Consider the following 21,838-nt stretch of genomic DNA (forward strand, 5'->3'; position numbering starts at 1 on the left):
ATTATGACATTCCCTAAGGCCCATTGTTAAGCTCGTGCGTGTTATGTGTAGGCCGTCTAGGCCCACCTTTGTTATGTACATCATCCATCCTATATAACATGTTTAATTCCATGATTCATGATCATATGCATCATACGTATGCTTGATATGAGAAATGACTGATCATAGCATATGCCTTTGGGCAGATTGTTTAGGGGCTCCCGACAGGGGGTGTTGCCCTACATGAGCGCACGATACGCGCAGGATTGCTTATGACTGGATAGTGTGATTCATGGATTCGCATTGTGTGATATGGTTACTGTACGCCCTAGCGACATCAGGACCGTAGCCTCCACAGTCGTATCGTGGTTGGTAGGATTGGATACCGAAAATACTATTCTACATGGGGTGCGATAGATATCCCTGGATGAAAGTCCCTAAACCCTTATGGTACCAAGAGGTTGCTCCAACGTCTAGACCAAGTGGGTGCATGAGCGCTGAGTGCCGATTACCAGACGGTTGCGCTTTCCACTGTGTCGTGGTCGGTTGGAAGGGGGTGCGGCCTTACCCGCCCGAGAGTAGGGGGCAAAGCTAGGCTGAGTCTGACCAGCTCGAGGAATGGATCCGCTATTGACTAGCCGAGCCCGATATTGGCAGGCGGATAGTGAGGTCTTTTCCACTCACCTTATTGCGCGCGATGGGGCGGCAATCTGGCTTGGAGTGTACTAGACTCCGGATATTCCAGATTTGAGCCGTATTGACATGTGGACTTAGATGAGGATTTGTATGCTTGACTTTGCATTGCATGGCCTTGGTATGGCCGACATCATTCTTTGCACCGCATGGCCTTGGTACGGCTAATGGGATTCTTAGCATTCATCAGCATGTTCCGCATTACTCTGATACTGCATGACTACATTATCACCTTGAGCATACACTTTCACCACCCTCTAAGCTTTCTATAAGCTTATGCACGACCGTTGCGTGCAGGTGACGTTGGATCGCAGCAGCGCTGAGGCTTGGACGCGTGGCTGATCTTCTTTTGGAGTTTTGGTCTATCTTCATTGTATTTCCCTTATGCTCATTGTACTTGGAAAGTTTTTGATTATAGTGGAAATGTAATGGAGTTTTTGGTTGTTGTTTGTGGGTTATGCCTTTGGTTATGCTTATTACGAATCAAACTGATGTTGAAAATCCTCCTTGTAGCATCCCAGGATCGGAACCTGGCGAATGGGCGCTGGGAGCCGAGAATGGGGTTCTACGGAGGCTGTCGGCGCCGGATTCGGCGATCGGGAATTTTGTGAGCCCGGTCTCCGAGTTTGGGGCGTGACATGCATCTCCTCCTGTTCTTCCTCCGACGAAGTCGGCGCATTTTATTCTTATGCGTGCTTCCTGGACTATTAATCGGTTGGCGAGGATCTTCATCGAGGAGATAGTGAGACTGTACGACATTCTAGTTTCGATCGTATCTGATCGAGACCCAAGATTTACGTCTCAGTTTTGGAGGAGTTTCTAGTAGGCAATGGGGTCTACCTTGCATCTCAGCACCTCTTATCATCCGCAGACAGATGGGTAGACTAAAAGGGTCAACCAGATCCTTGATGATATGCTCAGAGCCTGGGTGATTGACTTTGCGGGTAGTTGGGACGAGCATTTGCGCCTTACTGAGTTAGCATACAACAACAGTTATTAGGCGACTATCGGTATGCCTCCTTTTGAGGCACTATATGGTAGGCCGTGCAGATCTCCTAACTATTGGACCGAGGTTGGAGAGCGTCATCTCTTAGGTCCTAAGCTTGTGTAGAAGACGTTAGAGGTTGTGGATATTATCAGGCAGAGGATGCGCATAGCTCAGAGCCGGTAGAAGAGTTTTGTTGATCAATGGCGTCGACCCCTCGAATTTGCAGTTGGGGACATGCTATATCTCAACGTCTCACCTATGAAGGGCGTGGTTTGATTTGGAGTGAAGGGTAAGCTTGCCACGAGATTTATTGGACCTTTCGAGATTACCGAGCATGTGGGCGCTGTGGCCTACAGGCTTGCCTTACCTTCAAAGTTGTCCGGGATCCACGATGTGCTCCATGTATCTATGTTAAGGAAGTGTGGGTCGGACCTCATTCCAGTGATTAATTGGCAGCCCCTTGAGGTCCGTAAGGATGCCTCCCATATTGAGCAGCCGATTCGTATCCCTGATCGGAAGGAGCAGGTTCTCAGGACTAAGGTCATTCCCCTGGTGAAGGTGTAGTGGGGTCATCATTCAGAGGCTGAGGCATCTTGGGAACGCGAAGCCAAGATTAGAGAGAGTTATCCCCATTTATTTGATGCTTAATTGTTGTATGATTCTATGCATTGCCTTCTCTTATGATTGCTAATTGATATATATGATAGTGTTTCTACATTCCCTTTTGTCCTGGATTTGGTAAATTTCAAGGACAAAATTTCTTTGTTGGTGGGGAGAGATGTAAGACCCTAACTCGAGTGTGCCCGCCATTCCTTTAGGTCTCGCGGTCCTACCAGTCGAATTCCGGTGACCCGCGACCTACAGATAGTGTTTACAGTTGTCCTCAAGTTCGATCACCTAGACCTGACTCGGATCTAGCCAAAACCTATACCATTTCATCCATATCGGTGCCATGGTTCCAACGCCGCGTCCTGTGCATGAATCCAATGTGTATATCTCAATTTGTGGGCAACATTCGATATGAACCCTTGATGTATGGATGGTGGACCCCACCCCACACATTTTCCCATATGCATGTGATGGATGATGTCACCCCTAGTGTAGGTTTCTTGAAACCCTACAACCCTACACCCTACACCCTATGAACCTACACCCCCCTAGCAGCCTTATTTATATCACCCTAGCCTAATGATGCTTTTCTCTAACCTAGGTAGAGAGAGTAATCATTACTCTTTCACACCTCCCAAGTAACTCTCTCTCTCCCTCTCATTTCTCTCTAACTCTCCTTCTCCTCCCCCTTTGCTAACCTTCCAACGTCCCACCTCCCCCTTATTTCCAGCCCTTGCTCCCCCAAATACCTCCCAATCCCACCTTCGATTCATCTCAACCATAGATCCACTTTCCTTAGAGCTTGTGGATGAAGATGGTGTAACTTTGGAGCTTGATTGCTTAGGTGGGTGTACATGCATTGTAAATTTTAGATTTGTTTAGTTTCTTTCTTATTCTTCATTTTTCTGCTCATGTTGGAGCTTGTAGGGCCCATCAAGTGATGGTGGTGGCCCCAAGTCTCCATGGATGTGGCTTGTAGCCCATCCTACATTGCATGCATGTTGCATGTAAGGGACCATTCTCCATGGATCCCTTCATGCCTTTTTTTTCCTTAGATCAGAGATCTTTGGGTCATCTAGACCCTTGATCATTGGTAGAGATTGCATCTCCACCATAGATCCCAAGTAGATAGCCTTAATCATGTAGATCTTGTACACCCTATGATAGTGAAATGTGTATACATGTAGGGGTGCACATTTAACCACTAGAACCATGTAACAGGACCGGAATCGTTGGATCGGTCCGGTTTGGTCTGGTTCCAGGGTGCTAATGGTCCGGTTCCGGTTCCCAAATTTTGAAAACCGTTGATTACGGATCAGTTCCGGTTTAGGGTCCTATAGAACCGAACCGAACCGTTGATCCGAACCGTATATTCGTGACAGGAACCGTGGATTCGAACCATCGATCCATTGTATTTAAAACTAAAAAAAAACCTAAGTTGCATAAGTCCACGCCCTGCCCTCTCTCGCGCCGCACTCCCTGCCTCCTACCCTCTCTCTCGCTGCACTCCCTGCCCTCTGCCCCTCTCCTAGCCTTTTTTGTGACGAGAAAGGGGTTAGGGATTTGAGGCTTACAACGAGAAAAAGGGTTAGGGATTTGGGGCTTGCGATAAGAAAAGGGGTTAGGGACTTAGGGCTTGTGAGCAGGAGTGGTTTCTCTGGCAGGATTTTGACCAGCATTGGTAATCTATTGAATCTAAGGGTGCTGGATTTGAGTGGCCAGAATCTATCCAGTGACCCACCATTGGAGCTATCTGGGTTGCCAAATCTGTAGGTTCTCGAGTTAGCTAATAACTCATTTTTCGACAATGTCCCAGAAGGTTTCAGCAGTTTGTTGAGCTTACAGGTCCTGAATCTGACATCCAATGCCTTCTCCGGCAGCATTCCAATGACATACGGGTTTCTCCAATCTTTGGCGATTCTCTCCCTATCAGGCAACAACATATCGGGCGGGATTCCAGCAGAGCTTGGTAACTATTCCAATCTTGAAGTATTACAGCTTCACTTAAACCATTTAATTGGTCAGATTCCTACTCCATGAATCACCATTCCAAGTTACCCTGATTTTTATCCTTTTTTTCATTTTTTAAATATTACTTTCATTCATGGTATACAACTATAGATCACTAAATGGAGCTTTGTTAAGCCACACACGTGGAATAAAACTCACGTACATGCCACTCATGTGCCACCATGGCGCAATAGAACTGAGATCCAAGCCATTCATTGGAATGGTGCTATTATGTTAATGCCCTAACCCAAGAATCTGGTTTACCCACCGGTCAGGTGGGAGACAGTTTGTAAAACAAATGTATAGCTCTGAAAAGCTTGGTTGAAGTTTTCTAACCCATCTTTCAGGTGGAAGATCCTAGCCTTTTTTTTTTTTGTTATTGGAGCAGATTATTCTTTTTCTTCTATTTCATCTTCTTTTTTGTTTTTTTTTTGTTTTTTTCAAATCAACTAACTGGGCTGGATTTTTAAAAGCCCAGAACTGTGGATCCGATCCAGGACCGAACCGTTCTTCACGGTCCGGTTCCAGTTCGGTTCTAGGATGCTAACAGTCCGGTTCTGGTTCCAATATTTACAGAACAGTTAGGAACGGTTCGGTTCCGATTTCACCCCAAAACCTGACCGAATCGAACCGTGTGCACCCCTATATGCATGTATAATGAAGGGAAGGGCCTCAATGAGGCGGAGACCCTTCCCTTTTGGCCATATTCTTCTTCTTTTCTTATTAATTCATATTTGATCATGAGTGTGTAGCCCACCTTATGGACCAACAAAATCCAAACCGTCCAAAGTGGGAGGATGCCCATGGTAGTCCACCCTTGGACGTGTGGCCCCAAAATCCTCCTAAATGGGTAACATGCAAAGGTCTTTTTATGGTGGGGATGGTCTGGAAGTTTGTGGGACCCACTAGGGTGGACCAAACCATGATTTTATGGGGTTAAATCCCCTTTTAAATAGTGTTTATAATTTATTTAAATCAGATAATGTTGCTGTCCAGAACTGTCTGGATAGATTTTTGTGCCATCTTGGGGCTCAATTTTTAGACTTTTGATAGGATGATTGATACCATATAATATATGATTCTTGAATGTGTATATCCCACCTATGAGTATACCAAATTTCAGGCCCAACTGACCCCATTTGAGCCTCTAAAAAGGTAGGCCAACATGATAGATTGCCAGATTTTTCTGCTATGCAGTCCAGCAACATTACCTCAAGAAAACCTTAATTCATAAATTATTTGGATGAAGGTGGACCATCTTTCTGGGTTCCATCTTATTATAGACATGATGAGGGACCTTAGCCCTTAATTTTAAGAATTATAGAGGCCCTGGACCTACTCCATTGGAATGCCCAAATTTAGGACAACAACATGTACATTGCTGAATTTCTCTACATTGCTGTCCTCTCCATGTTTGTAGCAGTAATTGGGCCCAGCCTATTGGGGCTTTTGTGCATGATTGTGGGGCCCACCTTGTGATGTTTTAGAGGCCTTTGGGGCTATGGTTATGGGGCCAACCAGCTGGACCAGCAAGCATGACTGGACATCCAGTTGGTGGACGTCCAGCCATGCTGGTTGTCCTTAGCCTAGGCTCACCATGATGTATGTTTTCCATCCTTGCCGTCCCTCTGTTTTTGTGGGGCCCATGTGGGTGGTCCACCCTAGGTGGATGTCTCCTGTGTGGCCCACCATTGGGGCATGTGGAGCCCACCTTGATGTGTATTTGGCCAAGCCGTCCATGGCCTTGGACCGTCCCACCCTTGGGACGCCCATGCCTTGGGCTGCTGTCAGGTCTGTGTTCCAGCAGCAGGCCTGTAAGACCCATACCTTAGACCGTACTATTTCATAGGCTTCCGTGGTCCTCCCGGTCGAATTTCGACAACCCTTGACCTGTATCCAACGTTTGTGCGCGATCCTAAGCCTAGTCTTGCATACCGAAGTCTGCTTGACCCGAAACTTTTACCCTAGCGACCGCGCCATCGCCGCGGTTCTAACACTGTGACTCACGCACCGATCCGATACCCGAGCTAGGATATGTGGGCCTACGTTCATTTCGAAGAAACGCGGTGCGTTGTAAAATCCTAAAGAATCTCTACAACATGTCCCATCAATCAAGTCAAGTACATTTTCCATACCTCAATGCCACCTCACCCTATCCCAAGTACAAACACCCACACCCTCTTTTCCACAAGTCAACTCTCTCTCTCCCTACCCATCCCTCTTTTACAAAAATTCAAACAAACCCATTCCTCTCCTTCCCCTTCCTTACAACACTCATTCCACCCATCCCATATCAATCCATCACCTCTCTTTCTCTCTCATTCTCTAAGCAAACTCCCAACTCCCATGAGAGCTTCCAACGTCCAAGCACTCTCTCCCAAAAAAACAAGTGTGGCCCACTTTCCCACCCTCGCATCTCCCACTTGACCATTCATTCTCCATCAACATCCATTAAAATAGAAGGCAAGGAGTATAGGAGTCCAAGGAGCTAAAGAAGAAGGCCGATAGGTGGGTGATCCACCATTGATTTTGATTTTTAAGTGCCCATTTGTTGTGGGACCCACTTGATGTATGCATTGTATAAGGAGGGCCCAATAGTGGCAGGTCCCTCCCCTTCACGTATCCCTCTCTCTCACTCTTTCTCCCTCTTTCCTTCTCTCTATCCATTATGATGGTGTCGACCCCACCAATATGTGTTATATCTACTCCATCCATCAGCATCAAACAGTGTGGCCAACCCTATTACAAGTGATGATCCACACCATCCACTGTTGGGATAATGTAATATATATATATATATATATATATTATATATGGTGGGCCCATGTCGAGACCCACCTATTTGGTATTGCAAGGGGTGGGGGGGGGGTGGCGTCTCACGTCAGCAAGATGGTGGCCCCCATCCAACCGTCCATCCAGCATCCAGAGGGTCTTGACGCTGGCCCTTTGCACTCTTTCTCACACACACACGTGTATATATATATATATATATATATATATATATATATATATAATATAGCATTATATAATATAATATATTATATATAAAAAAAATGAATAAATAAATAATAAATAAATGTTATGTTGGGCCACTCCCACGTGGAACCCACCTGACGAACGGTTTGGATGGTATATATATAGCAGGTGGGCCACATATGTGAGACCCACCTGACGAACGGTTTGGATGGTATATATATAACAGGTGGGCCACGTACGTGGGACCCACCTGATGAACGGAGAGGTCTGGACGGTGGGTTTCCTACTGATGGTGGATCTCATCCAATCGTCCATCCATGTAGCTTGCCCAGTTTGATGGGCCACGCTCCTGGACCCCATCGTAATGCGTGTGTTGTATCCCTACCATTCATCTGTTGAATGTGTGGGGGCCAGCACCACCGTCCGTTCATTTGGCGAGCTCGTCAACAGCTTGAGACCAAAAAAATGAAGTAGATTCACATCTCTGGTGGGCCACGTACGTGGACCCCACCCCTAATGTATGTGATCCAGCCAAACCGTCCATTCATCTGGCGAGCTTCTCTCAAGGCTTGAGACTGAAAATAAGACAGATCTGGTATCACGTGGACCACATTACAGAAAACAGTGGATCGAACACCCACCATTAAAACCCCTTTTGGGTTACAGAAGTTTTGAACCAATATGATATTTGTTTTCCCTCACTGTTCAGGTCTTTGTGACCTTATGAACAATTTAAATGGGAAATAAATGCTATGGTGGGCCCTCTAAATTTTTAACATTGTGAATCATTATCACCACTGCCATTTGTGGTATGGTCCAGATGATCCTTTAGATATGGTTCCTTTTTTTATACTCTAAAATGATCTCTGACAATGGATGAATGGTGTATTGGAATCAGTCCATTTGATTTGGCCCATTTAAATTGGCCCATTTGATTCTACCCATTTGAATCGGCCCATTTGAATCGGCCCATCTGATTCGACCCATTGATTCGGCCCATTTAATTCAGCCCATTTGATTCGACTCGTTGATACGGCCCGATGATATATATATATATATATATATATATATATATATATATATATATATATATATATATTGGCCCATGAGTGAGGCCCAATGTGATGTGTATATGCCCAATAAGCGAGGCCCTTGATGATGTGTATTAGACCCTTGTATGAGACTGTGGACCCATTATACGATTGACCTTATGAGTACCATTCCTTGGGAGCAATGTTGGTTAAAGGTCCACCTTGATGGGCAATGATGGTTGGATGTCCATATTGTGACCTTCCCTTAGGCCTTGTTAGGCCCTTCCTCATCATTCTCTCGTGGGTTACCCAAACGCTTAAGCCTCATTAATTTTAATTGGTCCATCATCGGTTGTCCATCTATGGACCCCGCCTTACGTCGAGGTTGATTATCGATGCCGATTATAGGTGTCAATTGCCGATACCAGCTACCATTGCCGATTATGAATTTGTGACAGTATAGCATTATGATACCTGCTTATATGCATCATCTGTATGTTTTTTATGTGATGTGATTGGCCATTGCATATGCCATAATGCATGTAGTTTATGAGAATCCCTAATAGGTAGAATTATCCCACATGAGCACACAGTATGCGCAGAATTGATGCATGATTGGACTGCGTGACTCATGCACTTTGCATTTGTGTGATTATGATTACTATACGCCCTAGCGAATTAGGGTTGTGGCCTCTACAGACACCTCATAGGTGGCCGGATTGGATACCAAAATACTGTTTCTAGCATCGGGGCGCCATAGATGTCCTTAGGTGAAAATTCCTAAACCCGATGGTACCAAAGGATGACTCCAACGTCGAGACTGAGTGGATACATGAGAACATGAGGGCCGAATACTAGGAGGTCGCGTCTCCCACTATGTCGTGGTCAGTTGGAAAGGGGTGTGGCCTTACCCGCTAGAGCGTAGGGGCATGCTAGGCTGAGTTTGACCAGCTCATGAATGGGTCCGCTATCGACGTGCCAGACAAGTATTGACAGACTATTGGCTAGGTGGATTGTGAGGTTTCTTACGCTCACTTGGGCTGTGCGCCTAGGAAAGGGGTAGTGCCATTTGGAGTGCACTAAACCACGATGATTATCCAGAATAAGAACTATACTGATACTTGATGCTCTAGTGATGAGCTGCATTGATATGTGGATTTGGATAAGGATTGGCATGCTTGAGTTGCATCTCACATCGCATGGTCTTGATATGGCCGATAGCATTCATATCTTACACTGCATAGCCTTGGTACGGCTGATCGCATTCATGTACTCATCAGCATGATTCCACATTACTTTGATATTACATTCTAAGCACGCTCATATTGGGCACACACTTACACTACCCTCTAAACTTTCTATAAGCTTATGCACGATTGATGCATGCTGGTGACGCCAGGACACAGCCGTAGCCTTGCCGCAGTAGGAGCGTACAGTTGAGCTTCAGGAGTTTTTGTTATTATCATTATCTTGTATTTCCCTTGTACTCAAAGTTTTTTATCATAGTGGATTTTGTGATGGTGTTCTTGTGGTTATTGTTTGTCGGTTATGCTTATTATGAATTAAAATCATATTTGAAATCCTCCTTGCAGAATCCCAGGATTGGAACCAGTTGTATGGGTGTCAGGAGCCAAGAATGAGATACTATGGAGGCTGTCAGCGCCGGATTCGACAATCGAAAATTTTATGAGTCCCGTTTCTGAGTTTGGGGCGTGACATAAGTTGGTATAAGAGCATAACTTAGGAATAACTGAGAACAACATCACATGTTTACTATGAGTTTAGGATGATTAGGTTCCGAGTATGTAACCTTCCGATTTAGTTCCCTAATGTGCGTGTATTCAAGAGATTCTCAAGGTTGATTGGCATCCTTATTCTTTCCTATAGGACATGCTGCCCAAGAGAGCGACCCGAGTGACTCCCACTCCACCCCCAGAGATCCCTGCTCTCCAGCCTGATGATGTCGTTCCTCCACCTGGGACTGGTGTGAATCCCGCCGTACCTATGAGTGCCTCTCAGTTACAGCAAATGTTGCAGGCTGTGATGGCTACATTTCAGGGACAGGGTAGGCATCCTGTTGTTTCGCCAGCCCAGGCAGAGCAGGAACACGTAAGCGCCCTTCTTCGAGAGTTCCGACAGCTTGATCCTCCACGTTTCTAGGACGAGGTAGATCCGACAGCAGCCGAGAGGTGGCGCTCCGATGTGGAGAAGATTTTTGATATTATGGCGTGTATAACCTACCAGTGGGTCCGGTTGGCAGTATTTCTTCACCAGGGTGAGGCTGAGCACTGGTGGACCTCTGTTACTTGTGTTGTAGGGCCTGATTTTGTCTGGATATGGGAGGATTTTATTGATTGATTCGAGCAGCAGTACTTCCCCAACCACATTCGTCGTTAGAGAGCGTTAGAGTTCGAGACTCTGGAGCAGGGGGACATGTCTGTGGCACAGTATACGACTTATTTTGTGGCGCTATTGAGGTTTGCACCATATTTAGTTGATGATGAGGGGCGAAAGGCCCGCCATTTCAAGAACGGCTTGCTTTCCGGTCTTTGAGGCCGTGTATTGGGCATGAGCTCCCGACCTTTCAGGCGGTAGTCCATAGGGCTCAGATTTATGAGACTAAGTGGGCCGACACACAGAGCGATCGAGATCAGAGGAGAGGTCGGAAGAGGTAGGGCTCCTCCAGTAGCTCCCAGTAGCATCGACGGCCACAAAGGCATAGGATCCACCCATCTGCCAAAGCACCAACAGCACCAGCAACACCTCCCGCGCCACCCCAGTAGCCATTTACATGGACTTGTTATGGATGTGGTGGGACAGGGCATCGCGTGTATGAGTGCCCCCACCCTCATCTGCAGTAGCCTAGAGGGCCACAGCAGCCTCTGGTGCAACATCGACCCCATCAGCAGTGACTGCAGCCACCTCAACCGCTGAGACCCAGTAGCAGCAGAGACAGTAGTACAGGGTGCCACAGAGGCATCAGTAGCACCAGGGACCTCAGAGGGGACAGGAACCTCCCCAGCCAGCTCAGGATAGGTCCTACACGGCTCAGCAGGACTCGCAGACCTCTAGAGAAGTCGTTGAGGGTATACTTCCAGTCTCTGCATGTATCGCTTGAGTTTTATTTGATTCCGGTGTTTCGCACTCGTTTATGTCTGAGGGATTCTGCCGTTCTATTGGATTGCTGACAGAGTCTGCTCGAGAGGGGTTGACTGTATCGACACTCTTGGGGAAGACTACAGTATTAGGCCGCTTCTGTTCGTCTTGCCCCATGTTATTAGGAGAGATTTTCTTACTCGCCGACTTGTACGTGCTGCCGATGTCAGATTTTCATATTATCCTGGGCATGGATTGACTTGCCGAGTACCACGCCATCTTGAACTGTTCCGTGAGGATAGTCACGTTTTGCATACCAGGCTTGCCGTAGTTTTAGTTCGTTGCCGAGCCCAGATGAGAGCCGTTGTCTTGTTTGATGTCTAACACCTTTGAGGAGCCTATTGCCATATGTATTGATCAGTTGCTGATTGTCTGTGATTTCCCCGACATGTTCTAGGAGATTCTGGGGTTGCCACCTTGTCGGCATATTGAGTTCCAGATCTATCTTGTGCTCGGTACCGTGCCTATTTTAAAGGCTCCATATCATATGGCACCGATGGAGTTGAGGGAGCTACAGCGACAGTTGGATGAGTTGGTGAGTTGGGATTCATTTGTCCGAGCAATTCACCTTGGGGACCATCGGTACTCTTCGTCAGGAAGAAGGATGGCTCGTTGAGGCTCTGCTTAGATTACCACGAGCTCAACCGGGTCACGATTAAGAACAAGTATCTGCTTCCAAGGATTGATGACTTATTTGATCAGATGTAGGGTGCACAGTTCTTTTCGAAGATTGACCTGCGTTCTGGTTATCATCAGATTCGGGTCCGAGAGGAGGACATCTTGAAGATGACTTTCAGGACGCGTTATGGTCATTTTGAGTTTCAGGTCATGTCCTTCGGATTGACCAATGCGCCTGCAGTATTCATGCAGTTGATGAACAAGTTCTTTCATCCATATCTCGATCAGTTTGTTATGTTCTTCATCGACGACATTCTGATATATTCGAGGACTTGTGAGGACCATATGCAACATTTAGAGATTGCATTGCAGAGCCTCCGTGCCCACTAACTGTATGCGAAGCTGGAGAAGTGCAGTTTTGGCAGGAGAAGGTGAAGTTCCTAGGTCACGTGGTGACGAGGGAGGGTGTCGCAGTGCACCCTTGAAGGTTGAGGTAGTGCATCAGTGGGGCCAGCCCACGATTGCGTCTGAGATCTGTAGTTTCCTTGGTTTAGCGGGATACTATCGGCATTTCATTGAGAGCTTCTCCCGCATTATAGCCCCATTGACCAGGTTGACTCGGAAGGGCACAGATTTTATTTTGACGGACGCATGTGAGCAGGCATTCGTGGAGCTGAAGGACCATCTGATGTCCGCCCCTGTCCTCACTCTTCCCTCTAGGAGTGATGGATTTGTTGTATTTATCGATGCTTCACATATTGGTTTGGGTGCTGTCCTGATGCAATACGGGAGGCCAGTGGTCTTCGCGTCTCGCCAGCTCAAGGTCCATGAGCTAAACTACCCCACGCATGATTTGGAGCTGGCAGCAGTCATCTCGCGCTGAAGGTGTGGAAACACTATCTCCAAAGGGTCAGGTTCGAGCTCTTCTCTGACCACAAGAGCTTAAAGTATCTATTCTCTCAGTCTGAGCTGAACATGAGGCAGAGACGCTGGATGGAGCTCCTGAAAGACTATAATTTCGATCTCCAGTACCACCCAGGAAAGGCGAATGTGGTAGTGGATGCCCTCAGCCGTCAGGCATGAGGCCTGGTGGCATACATGATGATTCAGGAGTGGAGGATGCTCGAGGTATAGCAGAGTACGACTTCAAGTTTGGTCTACAGTCTTCTATCGTTCAGCTATCGAGCCTGTCGATTCAACCATCTCTTATTACAACGGTGATCGAGGCTCAGCAGACAGACGAGTCATTACAGGATTACCGAGCAGAGGTAGCATATGAGAGTCAGACAGATTGGCAAATTGGTTCTGATGGTGGACTTCGCTTCAGAGGTCGATTATATGTCCTAGATATTCCTGAGTTGCGCAGAGATATTATGACGGAGGCACACTGATCGCGGTTTTCTATCCACCCTGGCTAGACAAAGATGTATCGTGATATGAGGAGACAATATTTTTAGGTGGGGATAAAGGGCCAGATCACCATTTTTGTGGTCGAGTGTGACACATGCTAGTGTGTCAAGGCCGATCATCAGAGACCCCCTGGTCCATTGCAGCCGTTGAGCGTCCCGATGTGGAAGTGGGAGCACGTATCTACCGATTTTATTATGGGTTTGCCAATAACTCAGCGCAGTCATGACGCCATCTAGGTTGTCATGGACTATCTGATGAAGTCGGCACATTTTCTTGTGATTCGTGAGACTTGGCATTTGGACCGGCTCGCCAAGTTATTTGTTGATGAGATTGTGAGATTGCACGGTGTTTTTATCTCGATCATTTCAGACTAAGAGCCGAAGTTCATGTCTCAGTTTTGGGGGAGCTTTCAGAGAGCGATGGGCATTGATTTGCAGCTTAGCACCGCGTATCATCCACAGACCGATGGCCAGACCAAGAGAGTCAACTAGATCCTTGAGGATATGCTTCGAGCCTGCGTGATTAATTTTGGGGGTAGTTGGGATGAGCACCTGCGATTGGCTGAGTTCGTATACAACAACAACTATCAGGCGACCATTGACATGGTTCCTTTTAAGGCATTGTATTGCAGACCGTGCAGATCTCTGAGTTGTTGGACCGCGGTCGGAGAGTGGCATCTCCTAGGTCCCGAGCTTGTGCAGCAAACATCAGGGGCTATCGATATCATTAGGCAGAGGATGCCCACAGCTCAAATCCGGCAGAAGAGTTTTGTTGATCGGCGGCGTCAACCTTTGAAGTTCACTGTTGGAGATAGTGTTTCTCAAGGTCTCGCCCATGAAGGGCGTGGTTCAATTTGGAGTGAAGGGCAAGCTTGTCCCACGATTCATAGGATCTTTCAAGATCACTGGGTGTGTTGGCCCCGTGGCCTATTAGCTTGCCTTCCCATCTCAGTTGTCTGGCATCCACAACATTTTCCATGTCTCTATGCTATGGAAGTGTAGGTCAGACATCGTTCCTATTATCGATTGGCAGCCGCTGGAGGTCCGTGAGGACGCTTCTTACATTGAGCAGCCAGTTCGTATCCTCGATTGGAAGGAGCAGGTCCTCTGGACCAAGGTGATCCCCTTAGTGAAGGTTCAGTGGGGTCACCATTCTGTTGATGAGCCATCTTGGGAGAGTGAGGCCGAGATTTGAGAGCGCTATCCTCATCTTTTTAACGATTGATTATATGTTATATCTTGTATGTTGTCTCTAATTTTATATGACGATGTCTTGTTTCCTCTTCTATTATGAGTTATGTTTACTTACAATGATAGTGTAAATTTCGAGGATAAAATTTTTATTTGGAGGGGAGAGCTGTAAGACTCGTACCCTAGACAATACCATTCCATAGGCTTCCACGGTCCTCCTGGTCGAATTTCGGAAACCCTTAACCTGTATCCGATGTTTGCGTGTGATCCTAAGCCGAGTCGTACATACCAAAGTCGGCTTGACCCGAAACTTATACCCTAGCGACCGCGCCATCGCCGCGACTTGCGCACCGATCCGATACCCGGGCCAGGAGATGTAGGCCCGCGTTCATTCTGAAGAAACGCCGCGTGTTGCGAATTTTGAGAGAATCTCTACAACATGTCCCATCAATCAAGTCAAGTACATCCTCCATACCTCAATGCCACCTCACCCTATCCCAAGTACAAACACACACTCCCTCTTTTCCACAAGTCAACTCTCTCTCTCTCCCTACCCATCCCTCTTTTACCAAAATTTCAAACAAACCCATACCTCTCAATCCCCTTCCTTACAACACCCATTCCACTCATCCCATATCAATCCATCACCTCTCTTTCTCTCTCATTCTCTAAGCAATCTCCCAACTCCTATGAGAGCTTCCAACGTCCAAGCACTCTCTCAAAAAAAAAAAAAACACAAGTTTGGTCCACTTTCCCACTCTCTTATCTCCCATCTCAACTATTCATTCTCCATCAATCTCCATTAAAATAGAAGGCAATGAGCATAGGAGTCCAAGGAGTTAAAGAAGAAGGCCGATAGGTAGGTGATCCACCATTGATTTTGATTTTTAACAGCCCATTTATTGTGGGACCCACTTGAAGTATGCATTGTATAGGGAGGGCCCAATAGTGGCGGGGTCCCTCCCCTTCACGTATCCCTCTCTCTCACTGTTTCTCCCTCTTTCCTTCTCTTTATCCATTATGATGGTGTGGACCCCACCAATATGTGTTATATCTACTCCGTCCATCAGCATCAGACGGTGTGGCCCACCCTATTGCAGGTGATGATCCACACCATCTACTGTTGGGATGGTGGAGATCCCACACACTGGACCCTTACACTTTGTAAAATACATGATATAGTATGTATATTTATATAATGTAATATATATATATATATATATATATATATATATTATATGGTAGGCCCACGTGGAGACCCACCTGTTTGGTATTGCAGGGGGGGGGCTGGCGTCTCACGTCAGCAAGATGGTGGCCCCCATCCAACCATCCATCCAGCGTCCAAAGGGTCTGGACGCTGGCCCTTTGCACTCTCTCACACACACACACGTATAATATATATATATATATATAACATTATATAATATAATATATTATATATAAAAAAATAAATGAATAATAAATAATAAAAAAATGTTATGGTGGACCACTCCCATGTGGGACCCACCTAACGAACGGTTTGGATGGTATATATATAGTAGGTGGGCCACATACGTGGGACCTACCTGACGAACGGTTTGGATGGTATATACATAACAGGTGGGCCACGTACGTGGGACCCACCTGACGAACGGATTGGATGGCTTACCTCACGCAGCCATGACTGCTATGAGGCTGTCGTCAGTAGTACTGGCGGGATCCACCACGACTATATGTGTTTCATCTGCACCGTCCATCTGGACGGTGCCACATACACCCCACCATGATGCATGTGTTGTATCCCTACCGTTCATCTGTTGAACGTGTGGGGGCCAGCACCACTGTCCGTTCATTCGGCAAGCTCGTCAACGGCTTGAGACCAAAAAAATGAAGTAGATTCACATCTTTGGTGGGCCACGTACGTGGACCCCACCGCTGATGTATGTGATCCAGCCAAACCGTCCATTCATTTGGCGAGCTTGTCTCAAGGCTTGAAACAAAATAAGACAGATTTGGTATCATGTGGACCACACTACAGAAAACAGTGGATTGAACACCCACCATTGAAACCCCTTTTGGGCTATGGAAGTTTTGAACCAATATGATATTTGTTTTCCCTTATTGTTCAGGTCTTTGTGATCTTATGAACAGTTTTGATGGGAAATAAATGCTATGATGGGCCCTTTAAATTTTTAACAGTGTGAATCATTATCACCACTGCCATTTGTGGTATGGTCCAGATGATCCTTTAGATACGGTTCCTTTTTTTATGCTCTAAAATGATCTTCAACAATGGATGAATGGTATATTGGAATTGGCCCATTTGATTCAGCCCATTTGAATCGACCCATTTGAATCGGCCCATTTGTTTCAGCCCATTTGAATCGACCCATTGATACGGCCCATTGATTCGGCCCATTTGATTTGACCCATTGATACGGCCCGATGTTATATATATATATTGGCCAATGCGTGAGGCCCAATGTGATGCGTATATGCCCCATAAGCGAGGCCCCAAATTGTTGAAATGTGATGATGTTTTTTGTAAATGTTTTGGAATTTTACCTAAAACTCTTAAATAATGCTAGAAATACCATGTCTTGAAAATTTTGATATAATGATATAAATTGATTATTTTTATAATATTTCAAATTTCCTTTAATAATTTATATACACTGTCTATTTGGATTTTAATATTAAATTGTTTTATATTTTAATTTTATTTAAACTAGATTCTTAAATAGGTAAAAAAAATATTATTAGGTTATATTTAATGTCGCATTAAATTTCTGAATTAAACAATCTACACAATCATATAATTCAAAGTTTACACTGCTCCCTAAACATAAAAATTTTAGAATTTTAATTATTCAATATTAATTTTCAAAAATATTTACAAAAACAATCAAAATTCAACCATAAAAAATAAAAGATTTTGAAGGCTTTGGAATTCCCAACTTCAGATATTTTTGGGGCATGGCCATCTGAGACTAAAGCTATTAGGTCATGGCCAAAACTTTTGGATCTCAGCAACACACTTTTTTGGTAACTTAATGTCCACGACTCCACATACCCCGAAATTAATCAAATAATGTAAAAATAAATGCAAAAAGAAAAGGCAAGTTGATTCTCTGGAAGAGTGTGATGGTTCAAACATGGGCATGAAGAAATTTTTACTTTTAAATCATTAGTTCTAATTTATGTGAATTAACTCGGATTAATTTTAAACTTAAATTTTCAAAATGTTATAAAAATTTGAATTTAAGTTAATTAATTTATAACATTAAGTTTTTCTCAAAATTCAGAATTTAAAATATTTTTAAAGTTGATTTTAACAAATTTGATTTAAACTAATAATATGTGAAGTTCAAATTAATTTATTATATTATTTAAATAAATGTATTTCCTTTTAAGCCTTATGTATTTCCTTTCAAATTACATTACAAATTCATCTTTGTAATAAAACATTAATTAAAAAATCTCAAGATATTTCAAAAGCTAAATAAAATTTTAAATAAAATAATTTAAACTAAAAAATTAAGATCTTAAGAGGGATCTCCCACAATAATAAATTTCATGTTTAGAATTGAATTTAAATTTTAACTTAATCTAACAAAATTAAAACTCCATAAACTTCTAAAATTCATAATTTAATTAAGATATTATTTAAAAATTTAAGTTAAATTATCTTAAATTAAATCTGAATTTAAATTAAACAAAATATTTTTAAATCAAAATTCTATCTAGTATATTTTTAAATTTAAAATGTAAAATTAAGATTTTTAATCTGGACTTAAATATTAAATTATTTGAATTTACAATATTAATTCAACTCCAAGTTTAATTAAAATATAAAGTTATTAGGTTTTTAAATTAATATTGAATTTTATAAAAGAAGGTTCAAGCCAATAATTTAGAAAACCCTATAAGTTACTTTTTACATTAATTACCGAATTTCATAATTTATTAATTTAACTTTTATAAATTTCATTTTTTGAAATTTTAGGAATTATTTTTAATATGAATTTAATTAAATTTTTTAATAGAAATATTTTTTAACATTTGTAATCTGAATCTAATTTAATTTTTAATAGAAATATTTTTTTAACAAATTTCAAATTTCAATCATGCATCATTTAGACAAAATGAATAATAGTACTAATGTTTCTACTCATAATTTAATTAATATACAATCTTAATGATTTAAATCTCCTTTCTTTATTATTAAATTAAGTCTAAATTTAAATATGTTATTAATTATTCTAATTTTTAAATTTATATCCATTTTAATTTTAACTTTAATTAATCATATTAAATTATTTACAATTAGATTTTTCTTAAATAAATAAATCATATTTAAAACCTAGAATCTGTAGATAATTTAAATTACTAATACAAGAAAAAAATAAAAAATATATAATTAAATTATTTTAGATTTTTGTTAATAGATTCTTCAAATTATCACTTGGATTTAACTCAAATTTATTAAGTTAGATTAATTGGGAACTTTTCAAATGATAGATCTAAAATCCAATAGATTATTTAAATCTAATTAAGATCAACAATTTTCAGAATAATAAAAATAAAAATTTAAGAAAAAAGGCAACGAGAATATGAAATTTCATATCAATATGATCAACCCCCTTTGCGGCGTTTTTTGGACGATCTGAATTTAACCCGGACTCGATGCTAACACGACCCGACTTGAAGCACTCTCTCTCTCTCTCTCTCTCTCTCTCTCTCCCTCATCCTCTCCCTCTCCCTTGCTCTCTTTCTTATATATATATATATATATAAAGAAAGAGAGAGAGAGAGAGAGAGAGAGAGAGAGAGTTATACATGAACCAAGTCAGCTTGATTAACTCGCTCGACTCGGTTTGATAAAGCTTAACTTGATTGACTTGGCTCGAAATTATGTTCAGGCCAAGTCAAGCTAATTTTGGGAGATGGAAAAAATTTGAGCCGAGTCTAAGTTGGATTGAGCTTGACTCGGTTCAGTCCTTGGCTCGAACCCGACTCGATTCGACTCGGATCGAGTTTAACTCGTTTGATCGGGTATAAATACTTGATTATCCAGAACCCTAATCTAATTTCAAACCTCCTCCCCCCATTCCCCTCTTTATCTAGCGAGTAGCAACCACCCCCCGTTCTAGAACCCAACCCCTTCCCTCTCTCTGTCCAGCAACCAACAACCAACACCCAGATGGACCCTAACCCACCTGGCCACCCCACCCGTTTGGGCCATTTCTCTCTCCCTCTCTCTGTTCAAAGTTCCAGCCCGATTTGATGAGCACTGAGGTACTCTGTGTGTGTGTGTGTGTGTAACACCCAACCCAATCGGAACAGTGTCTTGAGGCGTCCACGTGTGAATTGACACGACCATATGACCCGATCATATGTGTGGATTTATTATCGATAAATTAATCTGGATTAAGCTACTAATGTGATTGAATCTAATTGCGCTTAGGCTGAACACGGGCAGTAGAGCCACTTAGCCTAATTGCACTTGGCGACTGTCTGTACGAGTCGTGCACCGCCCAAGGAAGGACATAAAATTTTGAAACTTGGGGAAGCCATGGACCTCATAGGGTTTGTGATCCATCGCGGATGACAGACTCAGACTACACCTGAAAATAAACAAATCGCGTCGTCCAGTCGGCACTTGTAAAATGCAAGTCGCCCTAACTTTAGAATAAAAATTGAGAATTTTAAATCAAATGGCCCCGCTGCTTGAGCCAGTGAATTAGGGCATTTCAGCCATCGAATTTCTTCCAAACTCACACCAAAGGTTGAAGATATTTCCCTAAACTCGACCACAAAATCTGACCCTTGATCGAGAATCGGTGATCGTTGATCACAAACTGTACCATTGCAATAAAACCTCGCGTCTGTTTGCTGTCAAACTTTACCCAGCCTCTCATCAGGCCATAGGGCACCTGTCCCATGAATTAGTTGGGCCAGGGGGGCCATCAGGGTAGCCCCAACAGGCCAAAATGGGTCCCACAACATCGTTTGAAGCTGTTAATGGAACCTAGGGCCAACTGATCTAATTTCAGGGTATAAAACCCTTAAACCCTCTCTCTCACTCACTCCCACAGAAATTCAGCAGCTGAGAGAGAGAGGAGAGAGAGAAAGAGAGGTAGGAATGGTGTGTGGGTGCATGTTGTGCTTGGGGACCAGAATTCCCCGCACATTCATCTCCACATTGTCGGGAATTTTGACTTGATCATCATAGGGACGAGCTACGTCTGATCCAAGGTAAAATCTGAACTCCCATTCATCTCTCCCTAGCTATAAACCACATGCATATACCTTACCACAAAATTCATATGATGCAGGGTTCTAGTACATCAAGTTTACGGACCCGATGACGCTAGAGAGACTCCAAGGACATCCAATCGATAATAGGTGTGGACCATTACCTTTAGGTGGCTGATTATCGTGCCTAGCGTGAATCATAGTGGATTTGGGTACTATATGTGAATACATGTCGCTGAATTTTGAATGTTACTATATTTAGAACATATGCGTAGGATTTTCCCCAAAAATTAGGAAAGGGAATTAGGTCCCGAGGATCTCTTGATGTGTAGGTTGCTGACCAATCAGTTGAATTTAGGGAATTTTGAGTACAATTCCCCAAATGTGGCTGATTTGTATGTTACATGTTGATTTCTGATTTGTATGTCACATGCTGGTTGCTGATTTGTAAATTTCATGTTGGTTGCTAATCTGCATGTCATATGATTTGTTGTTGATTCGTATGTTAGATGTTGCTTGTGATTTGCATGATATATGTTGGTACATGCAATTGAATTGACATGAATTGGGTGCATTGCTATCCATGTTGTCGGAATTCATAACATGTTGTTTGTTTGCTAGATTAGTTCCTGGCAATTGTTGAAAACATGCTATATACTTGCGTGCACACCCCTTTATGGATTAGCCAACCAACCGGAACTCCCTTTGGGCAACCTTTCCGTTGGGTCAACACACGGGCAAGTTTGGCCCGACTGGTCGAACCGTGAAGTGTCGGCCGTAGTTGGACTACACGAGACGCTGTTCTTAAGTCGTACAGTCCCTGGTTCGTCTTGTGGGGGCAGACTAGTCCACTGGTTGGCCATCCTTGTATGTTAACCATGAATGTACACGCCTACTGGAACCCGAGGCACCCTGTAACCCTTGCGCCCACTGATAATCAT

This window comes from Magnolia sinica, chromosome 19, assembly GCF_029962835.1.
Source record: "Magnolia sinica isolate HGM2019 chromosome 19, MsV1, whole genome shotgun sequence".
NCBI lineage: Eukaryota > Viridiplantae > Streptophyta > Magnoliopsida > Magnoliales > Magnoliaceae > Magnolia > Magnolia sinica.